Genomic DNA, 8,447 nt, shown 5'->3' with positions numbered 1-8,447 from the left:
CCACTGGTCCTCAGCCGCAGGAACCCACACAGCAACATCACCTTGTCAGAAGAGAGCCAGGGACACCCCCCCGGGCCCTGCTGAGCACTTGCAAGAGCTGCTCTGTGCTTCTCCTGTGACAGCAGCCAGGGTCGAGATGAAAAGGACCGGGGATAGAGCAGCCTGAGCTTGTTGTGGTGCTGCCTACCAAGGGGCTGGGGAGCGGCGTGGGAGAGGGAAGGCAGGAGACAGCAGCAGCAGCCAGAGCAAATGGTTCTTTATTTTATCTCCAGGATAAAAAGGAATTGGGAAGCCAGGTCCTTCAGAGGAGGTGCCTTCATCCTGCTGCAGAGTGTTTGATCATCTTAGCTGTTGTACAAGGAGGTGTTCGGCTGAATTATCATTAGGGGAGGTGATGGAGCTGAAGAGCAGCAGCAGAGTTCCCCCGTGGTGACCCAGACTCGTGTTATGTGCCTGCAGGGAGGAGAGGGGACAGCAGAGGAGCTGGCATGGCTCTCAGCCAGGGGACCAGCAGCAGGAGACCCCCCAGCTGCCCCCAGCTGCCCAAGGGGTTCCTGTTCCCTGCTTGCTGGGAGGTGGTCTGGGAGCCTGCGAGAGCAGCCCTGCCGCAGCTTCCCAGCTGGGGAGCAGGCACAAGCCCCAGGTACTTCTGAGCCTCCAAACCCCAGGCAGGCTCAAAGTACCACCCAGCATGGTGGCAAAGCCAGGATGGCACCGTGTGGCTCCGTGTCAGCTGGGCTGGTGGGGCCAGGGTGCTCTGAGCAGGGGATCCCATCGGTGGTTGGGATCCAGAGCAGTGGCATGTAGCAGCCGAGGACAAAGGGATCGTGGAGCCAAGGATCCTGGGGCTGGCAGTGCTGGCATCCCCAGCAGAGCAGGAATTCTTGCCTCTCTTTCCACATCAGTGCCCCTAATCATCCATCCATCACCCAGCCCTTCTGTCCTGAGTCCCCCAGCAGGTGTGGGGATGGCTGTGGCACGCCTGGAGCTGCCAGCCCCTGCTCTGCCTGCATGCTTGCTTAGCGCTAGAGCAAGAGCCATTTCCAGAGCCTCATTAGTATTTGCACTGTTGCATGGCTGTCTAAGAGGAGTAGCAGCTAAGTGAGCCAGTCAGCGCTTGCTAATTTGCATGTTAATGAAGCCCACAGAACGCAGCTTAGAGAGCCTGGCAAAGTAGACCTCCAACGGCTCGAGCTATAGATGCAGGCTGTGTGCGCTCAGAGACACAGCAAACACTGCAGGCAGACACCCAGATGGCTGGAGAGACAGACAGACAGATGGCTGCACACAGACGTCCTGGATGGGAGGGGTGAGGGGGAAAGAAATCTCTGTGGAGAGAGGTAGGGAGCAGTGCCGGAGAGGAGGAGGAAGGACAGCAAGATGGATAGGTGGGGAGAGAGAAAATATGAGTGGAGGAACAGATTAGTCAAGGGCTGTGAGCATGCTTGGGAATAAGAATCTTCTCCATTTGTTTCTCTCTCTCTCTCTCTCTCTCTTTTCTCTCGTGGCTGTGCACAAGCCCTGGCACAGCCCAGCCCCTGGTGGAGCTCTCTCCCCATCCCTGCGCTGGAGGGTGCTGCCCTGCAGTGCTGCAGAGGCTGGGCACACAGACATGGCATGGCTGAGGGGCAGGTGGACACAGGGGTTGGCTTCTCAACGGGCAGCTGCCCAGCCCTGGCTCTGGGAGGAGCCTGGCCAGGGTGCTGCTGGAGGAGGCACTGGGCAAGAGCAGGTGATGTGTGCTGGCAGCCCAAAGAGCCAACCCTGGCCTGGGCTTCATCCAAGGAAGCTTGGCCAGCAGGTCAAGGCAGAGGATTCTGCCCCTCTGCTCTGCTCTGCTCTGCTCTGCTCTGCTCTGCTCTGCTCTGCTCTGCTCTGCTCTGCTCTCCTCTGCCCTGCTGGGACCACACCTGCAGCACACCTCCAGTTCTGGGGTCCTCCAGGACATGGAACTGCTGGAGAGGATCCAGAGGAGACCACAGAGATAATCAGAGGCTGCAGAACCTCCTCTATAGGGACAGCCTGGGAGAGTTGGGACTGTTCAGCCTGGGGAAGAGAAGGCTCCAGGCAGACCTCAGAGTAACCTTCCAGTAGCTGAAGGTGATCCAGGAGAGATGGGAAGGACTTTGGACAAGGGCTGGGAGTGCCAGGATGAGAGACAATGGCTTTGAGCTGGGAAAGGGGAGAGTGAGAGTGGAGATGAGGAAGGAATTGTTGAGAGTGAGGGCAATGAGACCCTGGCACAAGCTGCCCAGGGAGGCTGTGGCTGTCCCCTCCCTGGAGGTGTTCCAGGCCAGGTTGGATGAGGCCTTGAGCAGGCTGTGCTGGTGGGAGGTGTCCCTGCCATGGCAGGGGTTGGCACTGGATGAGCTTTAAGTTCCCTTCCTACCCAAACCATTCTAGGATCATGCAGACTTTGCTCTCCTCAAGCCTCCCGTGGAGGGCTGGGGAGGCTGCACTGCGACTGTAGCCAAAGAGATGCACATCAGATGCCCACAGTTAGGGCACTGCTGGTGCCAGTGAGCTGAGCCAGCTCTCAGCCATGAGGTGCAGCAGCTGCAGCTCCTGGAGGAGGTGGTGCACAAGGGGGTCCTTGTTCTTCCCTGGGCAAGAGGCTCCAGCAGCCTGGAAGGTGCTGCTGCTGAAGGGCTGGAGAGTGAGATGTACCCAGCCAAGGAGAGGAGCAGGAGAGCTTTGCTCCAAGCATTGGTGACTCAGCTGGGACAACTTCCATCCACATCTGCACCTCCACAGGGACCAGCACCACCAGCAGCACTGCCCAGTTGGGAGAGCAGAGGAAGCAGTTGAGTGTGGAGAGAGATCTTGCAGCAATCCCCATCTGCTGGGCTGGGGCACCACATGAGCAGCTGCCACTGGGCCAAGAGGGCATCACTGTCCCTTGGGCAGTCACTCACTCCAGCTCTCCTCCATGTGGCCCTGCACTGGATTGGCAGCTCCATATCAGCAGGCTGGAGCCACCTGCAAGCCCATCACAGGCAGGTGCCAGGCTTAGAGCCCCAGCTCCTGTACTGCTGTTGTTTGTCCTCCTCTTGCTTTCTGCCCCTGTGCTCTGCACTGCTCAGGCCACCCCTGGAGTGCTGTGCCCAGTTCTGGGCTCCTCAATCCAAGAGAGATGTTGAGGTGCTGGAAGGTGTTTGGAGAAGGGCAGCAAGGCTGGGGAGGGGCCTGGAGCACAGCCCTGTGAGGAGAGGCTGAGGGAGCTGGGGGGGTGCAGCCTGCAGCAGAGGAGGCTCAGGGCAGAGCTCATTGCTGCCTGCAGCTGCCTGCAGGGAGGCTGTAGCCAGGTGGGGTTGGGCTCTGCTGCCAGGCAGCCAGGGACAGAAGAAGGGGACAGAGGCTGAAGCTGTGGCAGGGCAGGTTGAGGCTGGATGTTGTTAGGAAGTTCCTGGCAGAGAGAGTGATTGGCACTGGAATGGGCTGCCCAGGGAGGTGGTGCATTGCCCATAGCTGGAGGAGGCTGCATGAGGCACTTGGTGCCAGGGGTTAGGTTGGACTCAATGATCTCAGAGGTCTTTTCCAACCTGGTTGATTCTGTGATTCTGCTCTGTCTGCCCATGAGGGCTGCAAGATGCAGGCCATGGGGACAGGCAGCCTGCACTGGGTGGGTTTGCATCTCCAGCCACAAAGAGGGATCTAGAGGCACCAATGTGTTTTGTGTCCTTGTCCCAAGCTGTCAGAGGATTGTGAACAGTTTTGGTTGTGCCCAGCCACAAGGCAAGAGGTAAGAGGCACAGATCTGAACACAGAACTCCCATCTAAGCATGAGGAAGAAATTCTTGGAGCACTGGAGCAGGCTGCCCAGAGAGGTGTTGGAGTCTCCACCTCCAGAGCCATTCCAGCCCTGCCTGGACACTGCAGTCCTGGGCCACCTGCTCTGGGTGACTGCTCTGGCAAGAGGCCTGCACTGGATGACCCACAGAGGTCCCTTCCAGCCCTCCCCATGCTGTGATTCTGTCATTCTGTGGTCTCTGAACACAGTTCAGGCTCACTGGGAGAGGAAGGTGTCAGAGCCCAGACCTCAGCAGGGCTCTCTGGAGCCAACGCTCTCCCTGTTTGCATGGGCAGGGTGGTTGGATGCCAGGCAGGGCTGGAGCCAAAGGCAACCTGCAGAGGACAGTGCCTTGTCCCTGCTATTAGCTGGACTCAGAGGCCCCTCCAGAGGCCACTGAGCCATGCAGGGGTGCTGCAGGAGCATGCACAGGAGGAGGAGAAGAACCTCTCTGAGTTCAGTCAGCCTGGACCAGTCCCCATCACTGCTCCTGCTCCCATGTGCCCAGGAACGACAGGGGGAGGAGGATGCAGATTTTGCCCAGGACAGGCTGTGTGGGAGGGCTGGCACACAGCTGGGTGCCAGCACTGCCAGCTCTCACACAGCTCTGGTGTCTGAGGTGTCACTCAGCACAGCCAGCCCCTGCCATGCCCATTAGCTGCAGCGCTGATGCGGAGCAGCCCTGGCCCCGACAGCCCCTGCCGAGGAGCATGGCAGGGCTGGCCTGGGGAGCAGGGGCACAAATAACAGATGCCCACATCCAAACCACCCTGAAACACAGCCAGGGTGGGCACTCCACCACCTCCCTGGGCAGCTCCTTCCAGTCCCTGACCACTCCTGCTGGGAAAAAAAGATCTTCCTGATGTCCAATCTAAACCTCCCCAGTGGCAGCCTGAGGCCATTCCCCCTGTGCTGGCTGCAGCCACCTGTGAGCAGAGCCCAGCAGCAGCCTCTGCACAGCCTCCTTTCAGGTGGCTGCAGACAGCAGTGAGCTCTGCCCTCAGCCTGCACTGATTCACTCTGCCCATCCCCAGCTCCCTCAGCCTCTCCTCATCAGGTTTATTCTCCAGGCCCTTCACATCTTCCTTGCCCTCCATCTGGGCCTGCTCCAGCACCTCCACAGCTCTCCTGTATTGCACTGCCCAGCACTGCACACAGCACTCGAGCTGTGGCCTCACCAGAGCTGAGCCCAAGGGGACAATCCCCTCCCTGCTGCTGCTGCACACAGCATTGCTAACCCCAGCCAGGATGCCATTGGTCTCCTTGGCCTCCTGGGCACACTGCTGGCCCACACTAAGCTGCCTGGGCACTCTGCTGGCTCACACTCAGCTGCCAGGGCACACTGCTGGCTCACACTCAGCTGCCAGGGCACTCTGCTGGTTCACACTCAGCTGCCTGGGCACACTGCTGGCTCACACTCAGCTGCCTGGGCACTGCTGGCTCATGTTCAGCTGCCAGGGCACACTGCTGGCTCACACTCAGATCCCTGGGCACACTGCTGGCTCACACTCAGCCCCCTGGGCACTCTGCTGGCCCACACTCAGCTGCTTGGGTACACTGCTGGTTCATGTTCAGCTGCCTGGGCACTGCTGGCTCACATTCAGATGCCTGGACACTGTTGGCTCACACTCAGCTCCTGTCTATTCCAGCTCCCAGGTCCCTTTCTGCCAGCAGCCTTCCATCCACACTGCCCCAAGCCTGCAGCATTGCTTGAGGTTGTCGTGCTCCAAGTGCAGGACCTGACATTTGGCCTTGTTGGAACTCATCCCATCCATGTTGGCTCATTGGTCTGAGCCTACCCCAGCCCCTCTGGAGAGCCTCTCTGCCCTCATTCCAATCAACGCTGCCACCTCCCTTGGTGCCACCTGCAGACTCACTGCTGCCTCTTTCTGTGCCTGAATGGAGGGCATCAATAAAGAGGTCAAACAGAAGTGGTCCCAACACAGATCCCTGAGGAACACCACCAGTGCCCAGCCCCAGCTGCACTGAACTCCATTGAGCACCACCTGGGCAGTGGATGGGAAGTGCATGGGCAGTGGTGGGCATTGGATGGGCAGTGGATGGGCAGCGGTGGGTAGTGGTGGACAATGCATGGGCAGTGCATGGGCAGTGTATGGGCAGTGATGGGCAGTGGAAGGGCAACCTTGTTCCTTACCCCTGCTCAGAGCCTCTCTGCCTCCTTTTTATGAAGCAAGAGGAATTCTGGCACTGGGAAGGCCAAAACCCTGCCCAATGAGGTCTGAGCTCACCTCAGCACATCTCAGGGCTTGCTTGCACTTCAACTCCTCCAGCATGGACATTCTGCTCTCATGGTGGCCCTGCCTGTGGCCATGGCCATGTGGCCTCCAGGCAGAGAAGAGCAAACTGGAGTGAGCCAGAAAGGAGTCCAGAGTGGCAAATGATGGTCTGGAGCAGGGGGCTGAGTCCAGCAGCAGTGAGTTTGCAGATGGCACCAAGCTAGGAGCAGCTGTGGAGCTGTTGGAGGGTAGCAGAGCCCTGCAGAGGGACCTGGCCAGGCTGCATGGGTGGGCAGAGGCCAAGGGGATGAGACTGAACAAGGCCAAGGGCAGGGTTCTGCACTTTGGCCACAACAACCCCAAGCAGCACTACAGGCTGGGGCCAGAGTGGCTGAGAGCAGCCAGGCAGAGAGGGAGCTGGGGGTGCTGGGAGAGAGGAGCTGAAGAGGAGGCAGCAGTGCCCAGGTGGGCAGCAGAGCCAATGGCATCCTGGGCTGGCTCAGGAGCAGTGTGGGCAGCAGGACAAGGGAGGTTCTTGTGCCCCTGTGCTCAGCACTGCTCAGGCCACCCCTGCAGTGCTGTGTCCAGCTCTGGGCTCCTGAATCCAAGAGAGATGTTGAGGTGCTGGAAGGTGTTTGGGGAAGGGCAGCAAGGCTGGGGAGGGGCCTGGAGCACAGCCCTGTGAGGAGAGGCTGAGGGAGCTGGGGGGGTGCAGCCTGCAGCAGAGGAGGCTCAGGGCAGAGCTGATTGCTGCCTGCAGCTGCCTGCAGGGAGGCTGTAGCCAGGTGGGGTTGGGCTCTGCTGCCAGGCAGCCAGGGCCAGAAGGGGACAGAGGCTGAAGCTGTGGCAGGGCAGGTTGAGGCTGGATGTTGTTAGGAAGTTGTTGTCAGAGAGAGTGATTGGCATTGGAATGGGCTGCCCAGGGAGGTGGTGAAGTGGCTGTGGCTGGAGGTGTTGAAGCCAAGCCTGGCTGGGGCACTTAGTGCCATGGTCTGGTTGGTTGGGCAGGGCTGGGTGCTAGGCTGGGCTGGCTGAGCTTGGAGCTCTCTTCCAACCTGCTTGGTTCTATGGCTCTATGGTCCTTGTGCTCAACACACCTGTGGCCATGGCACTTTGGGACAGAAGTTTGGTGGCCATGGAGGTGTTGGGTTGCTGGTTGGACTGGATGAGCTCAGAGGCCTTTTCCAACCTAAACAGGTCAAAGGTTCTGTGATTCACAGATCTACAGAATGGGTAGGGTTGGAAACCAGTTCCAATCCCAAATCCAGTGCCATGGGCAGGGACACCTCCCACCAGCACAGCTTGCTCATGGCCTCATCCAGCCTGGTCCTAAACACCTCCAGGGAGGTTGTGGAGCACAGAAGCACCCAATGTGATCTTTGATCACATTGGTTGCTTCTGTGCTCCACAACCTCCCTGGAAAACCTGTGCCAGGATCTCACACCCTCAACCTGTGCCAGTCTCTCACCACCCTCAACCTGTGCCAGTCTCTCACCACCCTCACCCTCAACAATTTCTTCCTCATCTCCACTCTCACTCTCCCCTCTCCCAGCTCAAAGCCATTGTCCCTCCTCCTGGCATTCCCAACCCTTGTTCAAACTCCCTCCCCAGCTCTCCTTCAGCCCCTTCAGGCACTGGAATTCTGCTCTGAGGTCTCCCTGGAGCCTTCTCTTCCCCAGGCTGCACAGCCCCAACTCTCCCAGCCTGTCCCTGCAGGGAGGTTCTCCATCCTCTCATCATCTCTGTGGCTTCCTCTGGACCTTCTCCAGCAGCTCCTTGTGCTGGGGACCCCAGAACTGGAGGCAGTGCTGCAGCTGGGGTCTGTCTCCTTCTCCAACTGACACACAGACAGAGTGATTGATCGATTGATTGATTCTCCTTTTAGAAGCTCTCATCTGCCCATCAGCTTCCTCCTCATGACTGCCTGCAAAATGCTTTGAAGCCTCCAGCTGGAGGAGGCCACAGACACACAGAGCATTGCCAGCAGAGGTTGTTTGGGTGCCCCTCTCCTCACAGCTCATCCCCATCCCATGCTCCCCAGGGGCTGTGGAGCCTGGACACAAAGTCCTGGGAGCTCCCAGGGCCATGTTGTGTAGTGCAGGTGATGCCTGCACAATCCCTGCCTGTTCTGCTGGGGGGGGATTTGTCATCAGCTGGGAGCTTGGGGCTAGGTGATCCTGTGGGAATGGCTGGCTGTGGATTAGGGGATGCTGACAGCTCCTAATCCCCCTGCTCCACAGTGCAGGAATGGAGCTGCAGGGATTGCTCTGCAGGGCTGCTGCTGGCCTGGTTCTTTTGGGGGGCATTGCAAAGAGTCCTTCTGAGCATTACAGGAGGTGTCTTGTGCTGGCTCTGGGCTGTGCCTGAGGCAAAGGCAAAGGCAGGGGAAATAGAATCATAGAGTCATGGAATGGGTTAGG

At 59.0% G+C, this 8,447-nt stretch overlaps 1 long non-coding RNA gene across 1 annotated transcript in view; it reads right to left on the bottom strand.

Moving 5' to 3' along the window:
• Positions 1–241: 241 nt before the first annotated feature.
• Positions 242–8,447, bottom strand: part of LOC135190887 (uncharacterized) — a 34,941-nt gene continuing 26,735 nt past the window's right edge. The window contains exon 4 of the long non-coding RNA XR_010308667.1: positions 242–453. This is a non-coding gene — a long non-coding RNA (uncharacterized LOC135190887). The remainder of the gene's footprint in view (positions 454–8,447) is intronic.

Source organism: Pogoniulus pusillus, chromosome 37, assembly GCF_015220805.1.
Source record: "Pogoniulus pusillus isolate bPogPus1 chromosome 37, bPogPus1.pri, whole genome shotgun sequence".
NCBI classification, from domain to species: Eukaryota; Metazoa; Chordata; class Aves; order Piciformes; family Lybiidae; genus Pogoniulus; species Pogoniulus pusillus.
This window is presented reverse-complemented; position numbering and strand designations above follow the sequence as displayed.